Source organism: Artemia sp. Qi Xiang Cuo, chromosome 5 (genome assembly GCF_049724085.1).
Source record: "Artemia sp. Qi Xiang Cuo chromosome 5, ASM4972408v1, whole genome shotgun sequence".
In the NCBI taxonomy this organism is placed as follows: domain Eukaryota; kingdom Metazoa; phylum Arthropoda; class Branchiopoda; order Anostraca; family Artemiidae; genus Artemia; species Artemia sp. Qi Xiang Cuo.
In genome coordinates this window covers 27,876,632-27,900,208 of record NC_142798.1, presented here as the reverse complement: position 1 = coordinate 27,900,208, position 23,577 = coordinate 27,876,632, and the positions used below count along the sequence as shown (strand labels likewise).

Here is a 23,577-nt window from a genome sequence, read left to right as displayed (position 1 = left end):
AGCATAAACATTAAAAAAAGGTGTTGAGTTTACATCACAACCAATAGGAAGACCTATAGGGGATTCCTCCTTCTGGGGAAAACACGTAAAATTTTGAAGAATAAGATTCAAAAATCACGGGGAGGGGGGATCGGGATTTTAGAAATACCTAGTTGGGGCATAACCCAAAATCAGTTGCAAGCCAATTGGAAGAAACATTGGTGAAATCAAACCGAATGAGCAGAACAAAATTAAAAAATCAAGGGGGGGGTCGGGATTTTAGTAATGCCTAGTTGGGGTATAACCCAAAATCGGTTGCAAGCCAGTCGGAAGAAACATCGGTGAAATCAAACAGAATGAGCGGAACAAGATTAAAAAATAACGGGGAGGGTGGGGGGGGGGCATCGGGATTTTAGGAATGCCTAATTGGAGCGTAATTCAAAATCAATCGGTTGCAAGCCACTGATCTAGGGTTAATAAAAGAAAGGGCATGACGGCCAGGTTGCGTTTTACGGATGATAGTTTGCCAAATATCGTACTTTTTTGCCTTTCTCATAAGGCCAAACGAATCTGAGGCCGATCTGGAAGAAACATTGGTGAAATCAAACTGAATGAGTGGGTTTGCTGGCGTTTCGTCGCTGACCGAATTTGCAAAAAGAAGAATAAAACTATTAAACATGGGGGGGAGTAATTTTCGTTCACACCAGAAGCTTAATATTTAATTTAAATTGTTATTTTGGTTATAGTGAGGATACAAACTCCTCTTAATTTACAAAAAAAAATACGATGAAAGCCGCTTGAAATCCATAACAATGCAAAGGTAATTTGCTAAGGGCTCTAAATTGCATTGATATAATTTCTTTCCTGAGTTCATTCAAGTTAAAAAAAATAAATAATAAAGGCAAATTGATTTTTATCAGTGCCTCATTGTGGATAATGGATAATAGAGAGCCTCATTGTGAATATTCCTCAATGAAGGAATAGGAACTGTAATTTACCTCGAGACTTGTCTCAGATCTTCATTACTTCAGCAGCAATGTATTAAATTTAAGTTGTTAGTTTTGTAATAATGAACATAAGAGCTCCTTTTATGTTCTTAGGCAGCGCAATCGCGCTGCCTAAGTAAAGAACGATGTTGGCACAATGTATTATTTATTAAATTTTTGCCGCTATGCCGTATAGCAATATACGTAAACAATGGGCACATTTTATAACTTACACCTTTCCCCAGGGGCTGTGGGGAGTCGTGTTGTGTCTAAAGACATAGTTATTCGGTCTTTCAACTACGCTGAGCAGAACGGCTATCTCAAAATTTTTATCGGAAGATTTCGAGAAAAAAGGGGCGTGGGAGGAGGCATAGTTGTCATCCAATATTTTTAATTCCCCTTTGAATGAGCCCTTTCCTGATGTTCAAGGATCACTGGATCGATACGATCATCCCTGTAAAAAAAAAAAAAAAAAAACGAAAAACAAAAAAAAAACAGGAATCCATAATCTTTCTTTTGGTAAAAAATTAAAAAATCCCCTTTTTTTCAGATAGGAGCTTGAAACCTCTTCTGTAAGTTTTTTTGATATGCTGAATCTAATTTTTTGATTTTCATTAAGATTCTATAACTTTTAGGCGATATTTCATTCTTTATTCTAAAATCAGGCAAATCTTCACAGGCTCGTAGCCTTTGATGGGTAAAACTAAACTCAATGACACTTATATATTTGGAATCAGCACAATAAGTTAATTCTTTTGATATATCTATTAATATCAATATTTCGTTTTCTAAAATTTCAGTTCTTATTGAGCCGGGTCGCTCCTACAGTTTGCTACCATGAACTGTTACTATATAGTATATATATATATATATATATATATATATATATATATATATATATATATATATATATATATATATATATATATATATATATATATATATATATATATATATATATATATATATATATATATATATATATATATATATATATATATATATATATATATATATATATATATATATATATATATATATATATATATATATATATATATATATTCTTTGCTTTTGTTTTGATTCAAGACCATCCAGAATCCAAAGTTTCCATTTTGTTTCTTCTCAAATTGCTGGCTGAATATCAGAAGCTGGAAGTGAGTGCATACAGAAAAGGTGCCAGCTTCTCTGTTATTTTGACTGTGGCGAGTAAAATCAGGGTATCATAAAACCATTTATAGACGAAGAATGTTCAAGGCGTTTGCTTCAGGAAAGAGTAAGCAACCCCGAAAAATACAACATAAAACGTAAAAAAATGCATAGATAAAAGTCTTAGCACTCAGCTGGTGATGAGTGACATTTTTTTTTACGAAAGTATTTTGTTTTATGTTATAAATTTGGAAAATGTCTCCACTTTATGTACCAAACTTCTAAAATGTGTCCCTTTTTTGCTGTATTATGTCATTATGTCCCGGTACATAGAAATATGTCCTTTGGACGTAAAATATGTCCACTTGGTAACCCTGATGACAACCTCCTCACAGCCCTCAGGGCAAGGGTTGTAAGTTATGCCCTAGGGCATATAAGGTTTTTATAGAAAGCGTTTCGTAGAAAATTCAAAAGGGCTCATTCGATTGGAAATTGAATGGGCTAGTGCCCTTTTTATTAGTCGGAAGTAATTGGAGGGTAACTAACCCCCCTTTCTTACGCCCACCATTTCCCCAAACACATCCAATCAACATTTTGAGATGGAAATTTTCTTCAACGTGGTTGAAAATTCTGGAAATTAGGTCTTTGAGGATGACACCCCCCCCCCAGCCCTCAAGGCAAGGTTTTTAAGTTATGCCTTGGGGCATATAAGGTGTCTATAGAAAGCATTGTCGTATAAACTCAAAAAGGGCTCATTCGATTGGAAATTGAAAGGGCTAGTGCCCTTTTAATAGTCGAAATTGATTGGAAGGCTTTACATTTTTATAGTAAAGATCAATGTGAGTACAATAATTTATTTTATTTTTTTTATTTTTTTTTTTTATAGACCAGGGCACTTTTTATCGAAGGAATTGTCGTAGGAACTTTAAAAAGGGCTCATTCGATTGAAAATAGAAAGGGCTAAGGCCCTATTTAATAATCGAAAGTAATTCGAGGGCAACTAGTCCCCCTTCCAAGCACATCTTATCATTTGTCCATTATGTTTAAAAACTCAAGGCTGCATTACGATTAAATAAAAATGCACTGTTTTAATGCCAATCCCCAACAAGGCATCTCAGTAGTATCCCAACAAGGACTGAGGTTATTATTTTTAATCTTTCGGGGCTACTTCTGCACTTAAAATTTAGCCAAATCAAAATAGCGTAAGTGTATCCAAGCTATCAAAGAAAATAAGCAGATTTTCTTTGCGAATGGTATCAAGTTTTCTATTTCAGGTCAATTAGAGGAGGTATGAAGCTAAATTAAACACTACTATTTCTGTCCAGATTCTTAAAAGGGTGTATGTTGTTAAAAATTGCTGAAAATTTTCCTCCAGCATACAAATAGCAGGCCAAAATATAAAATATTGTAAAGAACTCCATTAAACCAAAAATGGGCAAAAATAAAATCAAATAATCTACCAAGCGTGAAACTACCACAAATCAGCATCGATAAATAAATGAAATCCAAAACGAACAGAAATTACAATAAATAACCGAGTCAAACTCAAAACGAGCAGAAATTAACATGACTAGGGCTGAAAACCCCTATGCCATCCCAAAGGCCAGAACATAATTTGCACCTTACTGAAAAAAATACAAATGAATGTGCATTGTCAGGTTACTATACATATACTGATATTTAGTAATCAAAATGTTAATATTTACTATTTGATTTATTAAAGCTATAAAATTAAAAACATTTGACTTAACAATTTAGTTGACGAACTAAGGAACAGTTTCTTTGTCAAGCAATTTATTAAGTTGATAAAATGAGCCAAATAGGCAATTTTTTCCAGGCAAAAACAAGAGCCATGTAAATTGTTTAGATTTTTCCATGCAACAGTCATAGAAGAGACAATTCTGTGCGAACATAACAACAACTAAAGTTTCCTCATTTACCGAATTTAAAAATATTGCCAATCACCAGATCTGTTTCTAAAGCTGGTGGTGCCCTGGGCAAAATTAACTACTGCGCCCCCTCTCGTGTCAAATAAATGCAACAAACCCGAATCAAAGGAAAAAATTTGATCAAAGTAGGCAAAGCAACAGCCCCCCTCTCCAGCCTTAGGGTCCGGGGCAGCTTGTTCCCCTCCCTTTGAACGACTCTGTCTTATCACAGAATTTTTTTGATGTGTGTGCGAACCTATTGTAAGGGCAGGGACTTTCTTGTCCATGAGGAAGTTTCTATACTTGATTTAGGGATAGTGCAGCCGCGCTCTCCAGCCACAGGATCCGGGGCAGCTTGTTCCTCCTCCCTTTGAACGACTCTGTCTTATCACAGAATTTTTTTGATGCGTGTGCGAACCTATTGTAAGGACAGGGGCTTCTTGTTCATGAGGAAGTTTCTATACTTGATTTAGGGATAGTAATCCTTTTAACCTAGAGAACTTTGCACAATTGTCATATGAAAAACTCACGAAGAATTGTACTTTTTTTTTACAAAAAAAACCGAAGGAAATAAAGAAAAGCTACTATTATTTATTAACCGATACATCCTTGAAATTTTGTGCCATCAAAGATAGTTCCCTAGAATATTCTCTAATTTGCCTTCCCTATATAAATCGGGAATTTTCTATGAAATAAAAAATTTATCCCTATCTAAACTTCCACATAAATAATTTCACTTGTAGTACCAAGAACAATAAAAACAAAATCTCATTTCTCAATTGGTTACGTGAAAAGTTGTACAACCATATATAGGCTATCTTCAAAAAGTAAGGAAAGATGGGGACTTTAATTTTTAATGAAAAATAAGATATAGACCTCATATAAAATTAAGGAGTTTTTGCTTCTAGCGGCCGCAAAAAAAAAAAAAAAAAAAAAAAAAAAAAAAAAAAAAAAAAAAAAAAAACGGGGGTGGAAAACAGCCAAAAATGAGCTACAAATATGTTGTAAAGAATACTTTAAGAAGTTGCAGTCGAATTTATGGGCTCAAGTTAAGAAGGTGTAGTTAAATTTATGGACTCAACAAATTGTTAATGCTTGAATTTTTACTGACGAAAAGCGTCGTGAAATTTAGTTAATTTGTCTTGCTTATATATATTTACGGTTCAATGTGGCAACACCAACCAAAACATGGTACTGACCCAAAAACTCCATAATTTTGAAACAACCAGAAGGAAAATATGAGAAAATCGCAGTTTTCAGGTATGAATAAATCTAAGATGGGTCCAGGAAGCAAAAGATGTTTTTATTTTGATGTCCTTTGAGTTTTATCTCTGCCTCCCTGTGTGGAACTTTGTTTTTTGACTTTTTACCCTGTTGTTATGCAGTTTCAACCCTCAAACCTGCCACCACTAAAGGGGATCTTTAATCAACGATTTCACTTAGAACTGTTTAGAGGCTAATTTTATCAAGTCTGTAAAACAGAAAACAGAGACGATTCAATAGGTATGTTGATATGTTGCTGATTTAAACTTTACCCACTAATCTTCAGCTGGAAATGGTCTTAGGGTTTTTCCCAAAATTATGTGGAGCATATTTTCCAGAACATATTTGCTTTGTTCAACTCCCTGGCTTAATTCTTATTTTGTTTGTGTTTTGTGGTGGTTTTTGATTCTACCTATTTGTGAGGACCAAACGCCGGAATCGACAAGTCAATAACCGAAAATCCTACCCTTTTTTTCAAGACATACATTTTATGTTCGAACTATTTAAGGATCCAATTTTGCTGGTTCTTGGCTGAAAAAGCATATTTTTTTTTTAATTTGCGGCTCCGGTAATAGTTCTCACAAATATATTGAATCAATAGTTCAGAACAATAAAAATATAATAATTTCTGGGATTTTTTTTATATTTTTTCTTATAGTTAAAGAGACGAATAGCATATGTACATCATTAGTTTTCTTTGAATTTTCAGTGAATTAAAAAAAAAAAAAAAAAAAAAAAAAAAAAAAAAAAAAAAAATGAAAACTCAAGAAGTGTCTTTCAAATTTCATAAGCTCGAAGAAAGCTAAGGAGCTGCCTAAATCACTCTAAGAAATCATCTGCATAATATTCTCAAATTTTGCGACTAGCTTCTGAAGAACTGAATATAGAATTTGACGTTAAAAAAAAAGATGTGAAAAAATAAAAAGAAGTCATTATTATTTTCTTAATATTGAATGATATATTTCTTTGGTCGATACATTAATTTTTTTAGAGTCGTCCTAGCCAAGTGGTTGGCGCCCTGGATTTGGAATCTTTTGTCCAAAGGGCGAGGGCTCGACTCCTGGTGTGTCCAGTTATTTGGTTTGGGACGGGGGTCAGTGGCGTGACTCTGTAAGCTCAGCCAGAGTCGACCCAGCTCTAAATGGGTACCTGGAGAAATCTGGTGAAGGTAAGCAGGAAGGGTGTGCGAAAGCACAGGATAGCTGGCCTGGACTGGTTCCTGGCTGAAGGACCTTGAAACAGAGATCAGCAACTCTAAGGGTCTACTGCCGTATCGTTTACCTTTACATACCTTTTATTCTAAAATCTAGGGTAGGGTTAATAAAGAAGAATTTTGTCGCAAGTAGGAAAATTTCCACTTTTTCAAAGAAGTTGCCTGACGCTATTGGCCCTCTTTCCGAGTCCATCACTGTGTTTTTCTTCTGTTGCCTAAATCGTTTATTTGGTGAAATGTTCCTGAAATGTCTATTGTTTCTATTTTTTGTGAACTCTTTTTAATATTAAAAAGACTGAATGATTTTGGACCAAAGGTCCGCTTTTTGATTCTTAGCTCTGTTAAATCAGGCTTTCAGTTTTTCATTATCTTACTTACTTAGACTTAGATCCTCCTACGCCTGGGGGCGCATAGGGCAGCGACGGTTGACCTCCAACTTGACCAATCTTGTGCCAAAGACCAAAATCCTTTTAGCGTGGTTCGGAATCTCGTCACCTCTTTCTCCAGGGATCGACCAAGTGTGCTGCGTTGTCTTCCTCTCCTTCGAATGCCGGGTGGGGTCCAACACCATAAATGGTGTGGGAGGCGTCCTTCGCTCATGCAGGTCATTCTGCTTCGCTCATGCTTCTCATTCTGATCTCGTCAGTCACCAGTGGTTGTTCGGTATCAGCTCTTATCTGGGCGTTCGTTACTCTATCGGTCCAATGTACTGCAATGATTCTACGCAGGCAATTAATCTCGAAGCCAAGTAGTCTTTTCTCAGTATTCTTTGAAAGGCTCCAGGACTCACATACATATAAAAGTACAGAGAGTACATTACTCCTAAACAATCGCAATTTCAACTTCTGAGAGTAGTTTCTACATCTTCAAATATTCTTCAGCTGAGAAAATGCTCCACCTGCATATGCTATACGTTGCATGACTTCTCTATCACAATTCCCATTTTGGGCAATTGTACTACCGAGGTACTTAAATTCTCTGACCTTTTCTATATCAGTGCCTTCGTATCGAATGCCAGCTGCAATGGTCGTCATAACTCCGTTTGACATACTTTTTGTTTTATCAACATTAATCTTCAGGCCCATGGGGGCAGCTTTCGATGCTAGTTCATTTAAATTATTGTTGAATGTCCTCTTGGCAGTGAGATGCGTGAGCGATATCGTCAGCAAAATTGCAGTCGTGTTCTTGACGCTTAGGGCTTAGTTGTATGCCTCCTCTAAAGTGGCAAGCTCAAAGCACAAAATTTATAAGTATTGCGAATAATATTGGAGATACTAAACATCCTTGACGTACACCGGATTCGACAGGGAACAACTGTGGCAGCCCATTTTCTGTCTGGACCGCACAAACCTGCGTAGCGTACAGGGCTTTAATCATATTCACAATTTTCGGAGGCATTCCATACGCTAGGAGAATTTTCCACATTGCCTCTCGGTAAACAGAGTCAAATGCTTTCAAAAAGTCTATAAACACTAAAATAATCTGCACTTGCTATTCGTTTGATTCCTCCAGTAGAACACGTAAGCTAAATATCAGGTCGCAGCAAAAACAATTTGAGCGAAAACCATGTTGCTCATCCCTTAAAATTAAGTCCACTCGAGTCTCTCTCTCTCTCTCTCTCTCTCTCTCTCTCTCTCTCTCTCTCTCTCTCTCTCTCTCTCTCTCTCTCTCTCTCTCTCTCTCTCTCTCTCTCTCTCTCTCTCTCTCTCTCTCTCATATATATATATATATATATATATATATATATATATATATATATATATATATATATATATATATATATATATATATATATATATATATATATATATATATATATATATATATATATATATATATATATATCTCTCTCTTGAAGACCGAACTCTTGTAGTTTTTTCCTTTTCTGTCTGTAGAACAAAGAAGCTTGTGCCCATTTTAAAATGAATCTAGACATTTACCAGTCAAAACAGAAAACAGAAAATAGCATAAAGAATATCTAGAACGATTTTGGGGATAGTTTTTTATGAAAAATAGGTTGTTGCAGGTATAAATAAATAAAATAATATCGACCCTTGTTAGTTTTCTAGTGCCTTTAGAAAACAATAATAAAAACTCAAGAAGTGCCTTTCGACTTGCATAAACTTGGATAAAGTAATAGAGCTTCCTAAATCTTTCCAAAAATCAATGACTTAAGTTATATGTTTCCCTAGATGCAAGTAATTTTGTGACAATTTTTCAGCTATATATTGTATCACAAAAACAAGATATTTAGATTGTTGGATTTCTTGACCTCAGATCTATCCATTCCCCGAGCCAGAGTTATGAAATTACTTAGATTTTTTTCTTAGAGAAGGGTCTAAACTTGCTTAAAATTAGAAAAATTAGGCTTTTTTAAACGATTTCCATCGTATTTTTTATCCAAAAAAACAGTGCACCCCAAATTTCAAAAAATCGATTCGATAAATAGAATAGAATCTAAGCTACCAAATGATAGTGAAGTTTTTGTTTTTCTTAGACAAATAGAATATCAAAACTTGCACAAGGCACATTAATCTTAAAAGCAAGGCCGTATCCAGTGGAGGGACGGGGGGGGGGTAGAGGGTTTGAATGCGTTTTTTAAAGTGTTTTCTGTAAATCCCCCCCACCCCCCCAAAAAAAAAAAAAAAAAAAAAAAAAAAAAAGTCCCCGAACAAAAATCCTGAATACGGCCCTGCTTAAGACTATCAAATTAGACAAAAAAGTGCTTTATCAGAAGTAGTTTCTTCTTTGAAGTCATCAAACCTCTTTCAATTAGCTCAACTAAAGGCAGCGTGCCTCTCCCTTAATGATTGCAGGCAGAATGCCTTTATTTGACATTGGGAAAGTGATTTTATTTAAGGTTGCTTTAAAAAAATAACTAGTTTCGGGAAAACTGAGGTGGATGAAAGAATACAGAAATGAGACAGTAATTGTCAAAGAGACACTAGAAGCACTAGTGATGTTCGATCTCTTGTGAAAATTAACTAAAAAAAAGTTTTTTTTAACTGAAAGTAAAGAGCGACATTAAAACTTAAAACGAACAGAAATTATTCCCTATATGAAAGGGGCTGGCCCCTCCTTAACGCCTCGGTCTTTACGCTAAAGTTTTTTATTGTTTTAAAAATAAAGTTGTGAGAGAGAGTCAAACTTTAGCGTAAAGAGCGAGGCGTTGAGGAGGGGACAGCCCCCTTCATATACGGAATAATCTCTGTTCGTTTTAAGCTTTAATGTCGCTCCTTACTTTCAGTTAAAAAAAACTTTTTTTTTTTTTTATTTAATCAAATACCAAAGACCAGTTGCAACCTTTAAAGGCAAAATTTGCAGTCAATTGGCCGCTGATTAATTGAACGCTGATTAGTCTAATAGCTGTCACTTACTGAGTTGTCTATGCTGTAACATTAGACTACAAATAATTAATTGCACAATTAAGCATAATATAATAGAAGTGTTTAAAACTATTAAAAATGAGACAAAAGACTTTCTGAAGACTAGATCTGAAGGATGCCTTATAAAGGATGTTATAAGTGAAAGGAAACGTGTCGTTAGGAAGAGGCTTATAACGAGAGCATGAAAGCACTTAGTTCATAGTTTCAAGCACCGAAGTTTCAGTACCGGTACTAATTATTTTGTTCACTTGTAGTCACTTTAAATTTTTAGGGGGTGTTTCCCCCTTTTTTTGAAAATATGGCAAATTTTCTCAGGTGCGTAACTTTTGATAGGTAAGACTAAACTTGATAAGACTTGATGAAACTTATATATTTGAAATCAGCATACAAATCTGATTCTTTTGGTGTAGTTATTGGTATCAAAATATTGTTTTTTAGAGTTTCGGTTACTATTGAGCTGGGTTGCTCCTTACTTACAGTTCGTTACCACGAACTGTTTGATCGGAAACCGAATGACAATAATTCGGAATCAGTGGAGAAATATTTGCGCAGTGTTTCTATTAGCTCCTTTCTTATAATCTGTTAAACGTAGTAACCTTCCTTTAGAAAATCTGTAGATGTCGTTTCGGATTCAGTAAAAAAAAAAACTATAGGCAACAAAGTGCCACAATTCTCATGGTCAAAGTACAAGACTGCAAAAATCCGCCAGTTATTTCTGTCATAAACGTTCATAGGTACAAGAATGGAATTTCGCCCATACTTGAAGTATTTTTCTCTTTTAGTGGCCGGTACAGTTCTCCAAAATTTCCTTTTCTGTAAAGGATTTGTTCGCATTCCCTTCCTGTTATTTACTTAAAGAAATAATTCATCTTTACAAAACATTTTGTGAACGAATTCAACAGATTCAGTCATGATCTAATTTTCGGTGAAATATGACATAGCCATTAAGCACTTAGTTTGAAGATAGTTAACAGAAGAGTTTGAAGTTCTAAAACGCATGGGAATCTTGCAATTTCAAAAAACATTGATTTACAGATTGAGCAAACCCAAGCAGACATTTAACTCAAGACAGTCAGGTCATCCTGATACTTCCATGTAACAAAAAGGTTGTTTTATTCCAGCATTGTCAAAATTAAATCCATTGACCTTACTTTAGTTTTCAGCGAATTAGCTGGCAAAAGGAACTGAAAGATTCCCATATAAGCCAGTAATCAGTAGACAGGGGAAATATTCTGCTTCTGGCCGGTACTTAATGTTTTTGCAGGACTTGATAAGTTTCAGAGTAAAAGGCCTCGCTGCTAAGTTTGCGCTTTAATGTTTGCTTCTTCATTAATCTCCTTCGAGAATAAGTCACCTATTATAAAAATATCGAACCTTGATATTCTTGGGGATAGATTGCTTTATGGCAGATCTTTGAATTTTCCCTCTCTTCCTGAATAGCCAAGTCAACAAGTCAGCTTATACTTCTTCTGATGATGATGAAAGAATCATCACGTCAAGAAGAACTTGTATTTTGTGCCTGTTTGTTTCTCAAAAACAAAAAATACCAATACCCCAATACCACACACGAAAAAAACTCGCAAATAAGATTGTATCAAAGGTTCAGTCTCACAACGCGTTGGTGTTGAATCGAAAATGTTAATTTGTAGTAGAATTCTCTGGCGATCTTGGGTAAATACTATAAGGGAAGGGTGAACATGACACTGTCAATAGGATTCTGGTTTCTTCGTCGTTGTTCCTGCGTTCTTTTGTTTGTAGATAGACCCAAATTCCGTAAATCCACAGTTAAGTCCGTAGAGTTGGGAACACTCTAGCAACATTGCACGATTGTTTTCAGCCTATTGATTGGCGGGTAGTTACCGTATTTTTTTTCATGAAGTTCCTCTGTTGAAGAAGAAGAAGAACAAAATTTGTCTTGTAAGAAATAATGATGCAAAAAATTTAAACAACACAAAATGATATAATACGTCTCATATTTGGTCTTAGGAAACCCTCAAGAACCAAGTTTCGGCTTCAGGAGAGTTGATTAACAACAATAAGGGAGATACGTAGCTTTCTCTTTATAAAACATATTACAAAAATTGAATCAAATAGCTCACACACATTACATAATTGGTTAAGAAATCCAGCCATGTATAGAGGTATTGCAGATGAGTATGCCAATATTCACAAGAAGGTCCCTGTACCAGCAAAGTCTAGTGCACCTATTGTGCCCCCATCCCCTCCATGAAATTGGTCATCTTCCATAATGAATACTGAATTTTCAAAATGGAATAAAGATTTAACCCCCATTGCTTTTGTTCAGAAAACAATTGCAGAACTTAATACAATTACCTATAAAAATCACTTCCAAATATTTGTTGATGGGTCAAAAATGAATGAGAAGGTTGCAAGTGGTGTTTTCCTTCCTCACCTGAAAATTGCAATGGGCGAGACACTATTTAATAATTTATCTATAATGTCTGCTGAGTTAAATGCCATAATCATGGCATTAGAACACCTTAAGCAAAACCAATCTTTGATTGAAAATTCAAATAATATTATCATCTATTCCGACTCTTTATCAAGCCTTGAGTTGCTGGCCTCAGCTCCTAAATATAAGTTGGACATTGACACTTATCATTGTCTCAGTATTATTGATAATGTTGCTTCAAGTGGCATAAAAACTTACGTTCAGTACATTCATAGCCACTCTGGCATAAGTGGTAATCATCAGGTTGATGAAATAGCAAAAAATGCTATAAATATTGACCAGCTAAGTGGGAGACCAATCCCAATTAGCAATATCTACCGATGGAGGCTATCAGATATTGATTTTAATAAAATTAATCCTATCCTTTCCCCCTTTCCCAATCAGTATCTTTCTAAAATTAATCATAGAATTCGTTCTGGGACAAATGGACTAAATTTCTTTGCATTCTCATATAAGTTTTCTAATTCAAGTGGTTCAATTCCCCTGTCCCCTTTTTGCAGGCATTGTAATATGAATAATGAAACAATTGACCATTGCCTATTTGAATGTAATATGCTGACGTCTGCACAACATACCTTGCTTTCTAAACTGTTAAAATACTTCAAACACCACAAAATCCCACTATCAGCCAAGAGCCTAGCCAACTATGCCTGCACACAGAGCATAGAAATCAACATCTATCATCTTATATTTGAACTCCTAGAGCCGAAAGATCTGCTGAAAGATATCTGAATATATCTAATAAATATGAGGCAATCAAGCCAGTAGCTCTGTAGCCCACAGAGTGAAGCAAAAGGAAAAGGGCTAAATAGTGGTACTGAAAAGCCCGCCTGCTGTTAAATAGAAGAAGAATAAGAAGGAGAAACCCTTTATAGTTCTTTCACCATTTACTGTTGATCCTTTCACACTAGTATAACTGAAGACTTTACGTTGTGTTATGTAATCTTGTGATTATTAATGATTCCCAATGTCAGCTGGGTGGTCTCAACTGCCCGATATAGATCGTTACTATCAATTAGGGAACCTATGATCTAGAATTGTGACATGGAGATCTAGAATCTCCATGGTTGCCAGGTTTGACTTTATTACATTCCTCTTTTTTGTCAACACCTGAAAGTTATGAGTGTTAACAAGTTACTTGGAGATACCTGAAAAGTAAGATTGGACTTGTAGCCTAGGAAACTAGCTCTGAGTGAATGTGTCAATAAAAAGTAAGGACTTTATATTACTAGACTCAAAGTGGGGACAAAACAAAAATAAATTGATTAAAATATATAGTTTTTATACAAGGATTTATGTATAGGATATATGTATATAGATGTATGAGATGTATAGTTAACGGGTATAAAAATCAAGAAAATTTCTATTAAAACAGAAAATGCCTGACCATTTTGGCTTCATATCTGGAACCCTATATTAAATAAAAAACAGAAAGAAGAAAAGCTGGACCAAAGAACTAAAACATCCAAGAAAACAAGAAACGAAAAATGAATACAAAAATACAAAAGAATAATACAAGAAACGAAAAATGCTGCACACAAAAAAAATAAAAACGAAAAAAATAACACCGGAATAACCAATGGTTATTAAATGTATTTTAAATCTTAAATTTTACCTGTTAATTACGTATTTCTGTATGGTTACATTTTTTTCTAAATTGAAAGGCAGTGTGACCTATGCAAATATAAGTATAGGCAAAACTGCATATTAAAACATAAGAGTCCCTAGAATGGGGAAAATGTACATGATTGGCTGTATCATGGCATGCCTTGGTTTATGTACCTCTCTTTTCTTTTAATATCTACCTGTTTAAGATGTTTTAGAACCATTAGAGATCACTCAAATTAGCGTTATTCGGTTTCTATAGTGCTCTAAGGTCTTTATAAAAGTAATTAGAAATATGTTTCAATGCAACAACGGATCAAGACTCAAGATATTTTAAAGTGACAAATTACGTGGGAAATATGAGAAAGTGTAGGTATAATTGTAAAAACTTATATCAAGTCAATCCCCTTGAGTTCCTGCAACTATAATAATACTTAAAACAATAATTTTCAAAGGCAAGATATTTTTGACCTACTTTAGCGTCTCCTATCTCGCTTTTATTGGCAACTCTGTCAAGATTATGTTCTATCCCCACCATAGTCACACCTACGAAAAAAAGTCTTGATTTATAAACAATATGAGCTTTTTCTCGAGTTTAGCGTTACACTTGTACTACAGTAATGGGGAGTTAAAATAGTGAAACCCCGGCTCGAATTCTTTAATAAAACTAACTAGTTCCCAAACAGTGACTACTAATACTATATCTTTTCCATCGTTTCTAATTTTAAAGTTTGTACTTTGAATTTTCACTCTGATTAGTCAATCAGAAAGATGGCGTTTGAAGGGTGAACATTGCTCAAAGCAGCGCATCACGAATGGGATGTATTATTTGCGCTGTAGCCATGCGTGACATTATCCACAAGTGCGCCTGTAATATGACTAGAGTATTATTCATGCTGTGTTTGCGGTCGGATTAATCAAAGCCAAAGATCAAAGAAGGTGTAAAAATTGGAACGAAAAATGGAAATTTAATTCTATCTTAGACGTAATTTTGATATTTGGATGAGCTGCTTTTCAGTGTATTGTAGAGTCCACCATCATCGACGAGTGGTCCAACGAACACGGGAATTGATTATGGATGAAGTTAAGATGATGGGGCTTTTATTCTTCGATGGGGACCAATTATTGCACAAGGCATATTCTTGGGTCAAATTTCCCCGATCTAGTGGCAGATAAGATTATATGACAATGACGTGGGCAAGAATGTGACATCTGCACCATCATCATTATGGAGAATGCTACTGAATACCTTTGTCACTAAGGCAGTTCAACACAAGCCCCTCCTTGCATAAAGAATCGTGTTGGGCAGAAAAATTCTACCTTAATACCGTCAAAACTGACTGTTGTCCTCATGACCCTCGATGGGATCCATGATGTACCAAAATAGTCCTCAATGGTCCAGGACTGTATCCAGCAGAACGTGATGACGTGCCGAGACAAGAGCTGCATGAGGAGTAGCCCATCAGCTTGTGGGTTGAATTAAGCACAGGTATCTAAGAACAAAAGAGGAAATCAAGCAAGAGACAACGTGGCCTTCTTTGACGTGACATTGCTCTTACACCCTGATTCCCAAAGGTTAGTCCATGCCCCACTGAATGGTGATCTGACTTGTAATAGGTTATCCAGAAGGAGATATGCCGGATTTGTTTACGTTGTATATGTTCTTCGTCTATTGAATATGAGTGCCCTCCAAGGCACTATCAGGGAGGAGGGTTACAGGGTTCCCCCCTCCCTTTCGAAATTTTGTCCGACTTGTAAAATCAAAAATGTATATAAGACAAATTTGGATGTGTTTTTTAATGGTTTTGTTTGTAAAAACACCATAGCCCCCCCCCCCCAAAAAAAGCTGGATGTGCCCTTCGTGCCCTCCTTGAATGTTACTAGCTAAACCGTTCAGAGAACAGTATGGCTGATCCATCAGATGAAAACGGAGCAGATTTGAAGTAAGGTTCGTCGCTAGTTTTGATCTTAAAGTACGAACCATTCCGGCAGAGTTGCCAGATGTATTTGCGCCATTTAGGCGCTTTTTTTAGGTAGTTGCACATTGTATTTTTTAAATTGATTTTTTTTTGTGGAAAATCGTTCGTTCAGCGCATTTTCACTGAAAAATGGCGCTTTCGGCAAATTTTCACTTTTATGGCGGCGCAACATTAAACCAGACATCTGGCAGGTAACACTGCATTCGGGGAGGAAAACATTGAGAGTCAGTTTGATGTTTGACCTTTTAGAGTGGAGTTTGTCACACTGGCTTCTTAATCAAGTTTATTTATTTAGTGTTCGATGACTAAAGGATAAAGGACAAAAATAATCCAGGGCTATTGACGGCGTGTAGAACGTTGAAAATTGTTGACGTTTTATATGCTGGGTCTCTTTTACAAGGTCAGGTAGGAAACATATTATCCATTCTTGAGTTAGCTGGGGTTGAACCCCCAGTTTCTGTGTTGTCGAGCAGAGATCACTCCACTGCGGTGCAATAGACTCAATGATTAAACAGTTGTATAACTTTGATGGCATTTATCTTTATTTTTGGCAATGTTTTGGTGACTGTATTTAGTAAAAAGTGCATCAGTTTTTTAACAAAAAAAAAAAAAAAAAAAAGTTCTTTAACCACGGGGAATGCGTATGATAAAAATACAGAGCGTAGGACAATGAAAGAAAAACGAGATAACGATAATTATGACTATGTTAATATTTTAGGGGACACGTGGAAACCAGGTTTCCGTCTGGGAAGAGAGAAGTGAAATTCCCCGGGGGATGTTTTGCTATTTTTCATAGTGACGGCTCTGAAGAAAGACAGTGGCCTAACGGAACTAAGCTGTGGAGGGACTCTAAAGGGAATCAGATGATGCAAATGCCAAATGGTGACAGAGAAACTAGTACGCCAACCTGCAAGGTAAGTCTGATGCTAATATTTAAGATTCAGACAAGAAGATCTTTATTCTAATAAAGAGAAGCTCATTTTACTAACAAAAGCGCGTTGAATTAAACTTACTCCAAAGAGTATATAATGGTTTGGAACAGGGGTCAATGGTATGACTCTGTAAGCTCAGTCAGAGTCTACCCAGCTCTAAATGGGTACCTGAATCTGTGGGAAAAACGGGAAGTGTCGGTTGATTTACCTTCAACCACACAGGAAATCAGGAGATCGGTACTTGCGCTACGCAGTGCATTGGGTAGCATAAGAAAAAGTTAGTTAAAGCAAAGAGTACTTGGAGTATGTTATAAAAGAGGAAATTTCAATCCAGGGTATATCCAACCTGGACATAAAAAGGAAAAAAGAAACAAACACTGTCCAGTGCTATCCAGCAAAATCGTAAAGTCTAGTGCTGTCCAGCAAAAATCGTAAAGTGAATTAGATAATTTCGGAGACCACACTGCCTTTCCATGACGATAAATAAAAGTTCAAATAGGGATAAAATCCTTTTAATAGACAGTGATGAATCATCACTGTCTATTAAAAGGATTTTATCCCTATTTGAACTTTTATTTATCCTAAAGTGAATTGTATAATCTAACTAACAATATTTGCTTTATTTATATATTTATATAATTTTATAATGTTATTTCTTTGTATGGTTTATTATTATTATCTATTGCTAAAGTAGGCTGTATCATTTAATTATTATAAGAATTTTTTATTTATTGATCGCTTCTCGGCCTCTTGACTAAGATTAAATAAAAAAAAACAAGTTTTTTTAATTGAAAGTAAGGAACGACGTTAAAACTTAAAACGAACAGAAATTATTCCGTATATGAAGGGGGCTGTTCCCTCCTCAACGCCTCACTCTTTACGCTAAAGTTTTTCATTGTTTAAAAAAATAGAGTTGTGAGAAAGTCAAACTTTAGCGTAAAGAGCAAGGCGTTGAGGAGGGGACAGCCTTTTCCCATGAAAACTTCCTTCGTGGTAAGATCCTCCCACATAACCCCTGATCCACTCCCCCCCCCCTAACCAGAAAAAATCCCCTCTGAAAACGTATGTATACTTCCCAATAACCACTCCTATATGTTAACATTGGGTAAAGTTCATAACTTTCAGCCCTCCCTCTGGGGACTTCGGGGGATTAAGTCATCCTAAAAGACATATTTATCATATTTTCAACCATGTTAAACAAAATGGCTATCTCAAAATTTTGATTAGGTGACTTTGGGAAAAAAATGAGCGTGGGAGGGGGCCTAGTTGCCCTCCATTTTTTTGTCACTTAAAAAGGGCACTAGAACTTTCAATCTACTTTCGGAAGAGCCCTCCCACGATATTCTAGGACCACTGGGTCAATACGATCACCCCTGGAAAAAAAAAACAAAAAACAAACAAACAAACAAATAAACACGCATCCGTGATCTTTCTTCTGGCAAAAATGTTACAAAATTCCATATTTTTGTAGATAGGAGCTTGAAACCTCCCCAGTAGTGTTCTCTGATACGCTGAATATAATGGTGTGATTTTCATTAAGGTTCTATAACTTTTAGGGGGTCTTTCCCTCTTTTTTCGAAAATCAGCCAAATTTTCTGAGGCGCGTAACTTTTGATAGGACTAAACTTAATGAAACTTATATATTTAAAATCAGCATTAAAATCTGATTCTTTTGATGTATCTATTGGGATCAAAATTCCGTTTTCTACAGTTTCGTTTACCATTGAGCCGGGTCGCTCCTTACTTACAGTTCGTTACCACGAACTGTTTGATCAAAGACTATTGATCTAATTGTTTTACTTTAGCTTTACATTGGGCTGAAAATCAAGCATATGAAATGATCAAATCCGTTCCTGCTTTAACATAAAATTAGTTCACATTTTTATTTGAAGTCGGTCCTGTCTTAAGACAGGATACTCTTTCCTAGTAAAAGAATGTTCCTTTACTTTCTTTTGTAAATTTCTTTTTTGATTAAAAATTAATTTGCTTTTTTATTAACTAATTAATTCAGTAAAAAGCACTATTGAATTAATCTTCTTTGAGTAGGTCAAGGTGTAGAGGCATTCTTCCTTTCCTAAGAGCGTCTGAACCGCTCTCTATGATAAAACAAGCAAAACTTCGGAAAAAATTACTTCAGTCTTTCCATTCGTACGGTTTTATAGTCAGGCCCCCTCCCCCCAATTTAGTATTTTTATCTTCATCTTAAGATCTGGGCTGCCTACAGCACAATCATCCAAAACCAAAAGAGTACATACATTTTTTAAGGCTTTGATCTATTGGCAACGTATGTACCATTGCTGCTGCTGAATTACTTTTAAGTTTTTCGCTTGCTGACCAATGGTTTGAGTAGCGCAGGTAGCGATTTCCTGATTCGATGCCTTTGGCCGGAAGTGCAATGCTTAGTTGGGGGCAAGTCATCCGACATTTCCCGTGTTGACCTCAAAAGCATCTTCTTTTTAATCCATCCAAATCCAATTATTGATACTAGTTTTTCGTGTCGAACATTCGCAGTCATTCCAAAAGATCATGAATATATATGGAAAACATGTGAAAAACAACACATTAAATGAATAAATATATAAACAAAATACTTATTAAACTTAATGAAATATATAAAAGAATATAATGAAATAAATAATAAAAATATATATATATATATATATATATATATATATATATATATATATATATATATATCATATAAATGGTAAAAATGTAGTAAATAAAAATATGCAAAATATAAATTAATAAGTTGAAAGGAATAAATAGATTTTTGTGTTTTTCCAGCCTCTGAATATTGTTTAGAAAGTATTTTACCCCTACCCAATTAGCTTAAAAAAATTATCTGTATAAGCAAACTTGCTTCAGCCAAGTCCCCCGCAAGGTTCCATGACTGGGAGTGACGAGAAAGAAATACCAGAAAGACAAAAAACAGAAGACGATTCTGTAAAATAGAATTAAACCCCAAAAGCAAATAAAAAAAAGCTTGAAATTAGAATGTAAAAATATATTAAAGTTTCCCGCTAATTCTTGAGCTGACTCAGTTTTAAGGTGCTCCAAACTGAAACGCAGTTAAAGGATTAAAATCTGATCAAATAAGAAGTTTGAAGAAACTTATTTTTGTAATGGCAAAAGTGGGGTAATTACCATAAATTAGACACACCTTAACATTGAGTCTTGAGAAGCGTCATAATTGAAATTATTAGCTTATTATTGTTTGCCTGGCACATTTATATTAGAATTTTTTACATTTTTAAATAAAGTAGAATACTTTTTTATTACAAACATCTTAGAATTGAGGTTTGAGAGGTATCATAATCGAAATTATCTGGTTATTATGGTTTGCCTGGCACTTTTTATTAGAATGTTTTTTTTATATATATTTTAAAATATAATATTTTTCTATTCGAAACAGCTTAGGATTGAGTTTTGAGAGGTACCATAATCGAAATTATTTGGTTATAATTATTTGCCTGTACTTTTTTATTGAAGTCAAATTTTCGATTTGATCAATTCTACATTAATTTTTTGAGCTAAATGGAATACCATAATTGTTTCGGAGAATGAAAAATACTCTATCAGAGGTTCTGTCATGATTACATCGTGTAAATGTGAAAAATTTTGAGTGAAATTGTCAGGGTCACTGAGAAGGAGAGAGGGAAAATAGACAAAAATTACCTTGGTCACAAGGGGGCCTTGTGACCCAGGTGGCTTAGGTGAAGGTTCAAACAAGTATATGCTCTGGAAAAATATAAACCTTTTTTTTTTAATTTCCCTTGAGACAATAAACAAAAGTCAATCAGTCTTTACAGCACTGGATTTAGATGACCTGTGGGTTGACTCCCTCCATATGATCATCCTTTTTAGGGTATTCTACTGGGGGAGAAGTTAAGGAAAGTGGTAAATTTTTTAGCCATGAATGCATCGCGTTTAGTCATTAATTAATCGTGTTTGATCATCAATCATCAATGGTCATCAAATGGACGGAGTGCAATTTGCGCTTAACTAAAAAAAAAATTTTATTTTAAAGCATTATATTTTTATCATAGGCAGCGCAATCGCGCTGCCTAAGTAAAGAACGATGTTGGCACAATGTATTATTTTTTTTTTCTTTAGACCAGGGCACTTCGTATAGAAGGAGTTGTCGTAGAAACTTCGAAAAGGGCTCATTCGATTGGAAATTGGAGTGTCTTGTGCCCTTTTTAATTGTCGAAAGTGATTGGAAGGCAACTAAAATCCCTTCCACGCCCACTATTTCCCCAAACACATCCAATCAAAATTTTGAGATAGCCCTTTTGTTCAGCGCAGTTGATTTCTAGATAGAAATTATGTTTTTGAGGAGAACACTCCCTCACAGCCCTCAGGGCAAGGGTTGTAAGTTATGCCCTGGGGGCATATAAGGTTTTTATAGAAAGCGTTGTCGCAGAAACTTCAAAAAAGGCTCGTTCGATTGGAAATTCAAAGGGCTAGTTAATAGTTGAAAGTGATTGGAGGGCAACTAACCCCCTCCCCCCTCTCACGCCCACCTTTTCCCGAAAGAGATCCAATAAAAATTTTGAAATAGCCATTTTGTTCAACGTAGTTTAAAATTCTGGAAATTTTGTCTTTGAGGTTGCCACCCCCCCCCCCCCACAGCCCTCAAGGTAAGGGTAGTAAGTTATGCCCTGGGGGTATATAAGGTTGTTATAGATCGCACTGTTATAGAAACTTCAAAAGGGGTTCATTTGATTGGAAATTGAAATGGATAGTGCCCTTTTAATAGTCGAAAGGGTTTGGAAGGCACCTAACATCTTAAACTTGCCGACCACAAATACAAAAAAATCGATTCAAAATTTTTATACTATAATTTTATTCAACGTAGCCGATAGATCATATACGTATGTCATTGAAGATTACACTCCCCCCACAATCCTCAGCGTAAGGGCTGTAAGTTATACCCTGGGGGCATATAAGGATTTTATAGAAAGCTTTGTCGTAGGAACTTGAAAAAGGGCTCATTCGATTCGAAATTCACATGTCGAGAGCCCTTTATAATGGTCAGAAGTGCTTGGATGGCAAATAACCCCCCTCTCACGCCCACCTTTTCCCCAAACACATCCAATCAAAATTTTTAGATAGCCATTTTGTTCAACGTAGTTAAAAGTTTTAGAAATTAGGTTTTTGATGATGATAACACCCCTCAGAGCCCTCGGGGCGAGGTTTGTAAGTTATGCCATGGGGGTATATAATGTTTTTTATAGATAGTGATGTCGTAGAAACTTCAAAAAGGGCTCATTCGATTGGAAATTAGAAGGGCTTGTGCTCTTTTTAATAGTCTAAAGTGATTAGAGGATAAATAAAACCCCACTCACACCCACCATTTCCCCAAACACATCCAATCAAAGTTTTGGGACAACCATTTTGTTCGACGTAGTTAAAAAGTCTCGAAATTATGTTTTTGAGGAAGAAACTCCCCCCACAGCCCTCAAGGCAAGGGATGTAAGTTATGCCCTAGGGACATACAAGGTTTTTCTTATAGAAATTTTTGTCGTAGAAAATTAAAAAGGAATCATCCGATTGGAAATTGAAACGGCTAGTGCCCTTTTTAATAGTCGAAAGTGATTGGAGGGCAAGTAACCCCCCTCTTACGCCCACCATTTCCCCAATCACATCCAATCCAAATTTTTAGATAACCATTTTGTTCAACGTAGTTGAAAGGTCCGGAAATTATGTCTTTGACGATGACAACCCCATCACAGCCCTCAGGGCAAGGGTTGTAAGTTATGCCCTGGGGCATATAAGGTTTTTTGAAAGCGTTGTAGTAGGAACTCCAAAAAGAGCTCATTTGATTGGAAATTCAAAGGGCTAGTGCCCTTTTTAATAGTCGACAATGATTGGAGGGCAACTAACCCCCCTCTCACGCCCACAATTTCCCCAAACATATCCAATCAAAATTTTGAGATAGCAATTTTCTTCAACGTAGTTGAAGATTCTGGAAATTAGGTCTTTGAGGATGACACCCCCCCCCTCCCCAGCCCTTTACTGAAACAAATACAAATGAATGTCCATTGTCAGTTTAATATACATATATTGATATTTAGTAATCAAAATGTTAATATTATTTGATTTATTAAAGTTATAAGAGTAAAAAAAACATTTATTTTTTTTTGGTAAAGGGCAAATTATGTTCTTGCCTTGGGAAGGCATAGGGGTTTTGAGCCCTACTCATGTTAATTTCTGCTCGTTTTGAGTTTGACTCGGTTATTTATTTCAATTTCTGTTTGTTTTGGATTTCATTTATTTATCGATGCTGATTTGTGGTAGTTTGACGCTTGGTAGATTGTTTTATTTTATTTTTGCTAATTTTTGGTTTAACGGAGTTCTTTACTTTTCTTTGAAAAACTTATTTTGTGGAAAAAGTTTTTTTTAATTAATTTGTCATAAGATCAACCTCAACTCAATGAAAAAATTCACATAAAATAAAAAACAAGCTAGAAAAATAAAAAAAAGAAACAAACTCAAGGCAATAAACAAAAGTCAAGCAGTTTTTAAAGCAGTTCATCTAGAATATACAATTTGGGGCCCTCCATATGATTATCATTTTTTGGATATTCTACTGGAGGAGGCAGTCAGAAAACTATGCTTCTCCTATGCCTAGTTTTGACTCTTGGTGATCTCTGGAATATAGTGTCAAGTAGAAAACAT

General features: G+C 35.4%; 1 long non-coding RNA gene across 1 annotated transcript in view; it reads left to right on the top strand.

Moving 5' to 3' along the window:
* The first annotated feature begins 16,593 nt into the window (after nucleotides 1-16,593).
* LOC148951997 (uncharacterized) overlaps nucleotides 16,594-23,577 on the top strand; it is a 13,568-nt gene continuing 6,584 nt past the window's right edge. The window contains exon 1 of the long non-coding RNA XR_016141761.1: nucleotides 16,594-16,875. This is a non-coding gene — a long non-coding RNA (uncharacterized LOC148951997). The remainder of the gene's footprint in view (nucleotides 16,876-23,577) is intronic.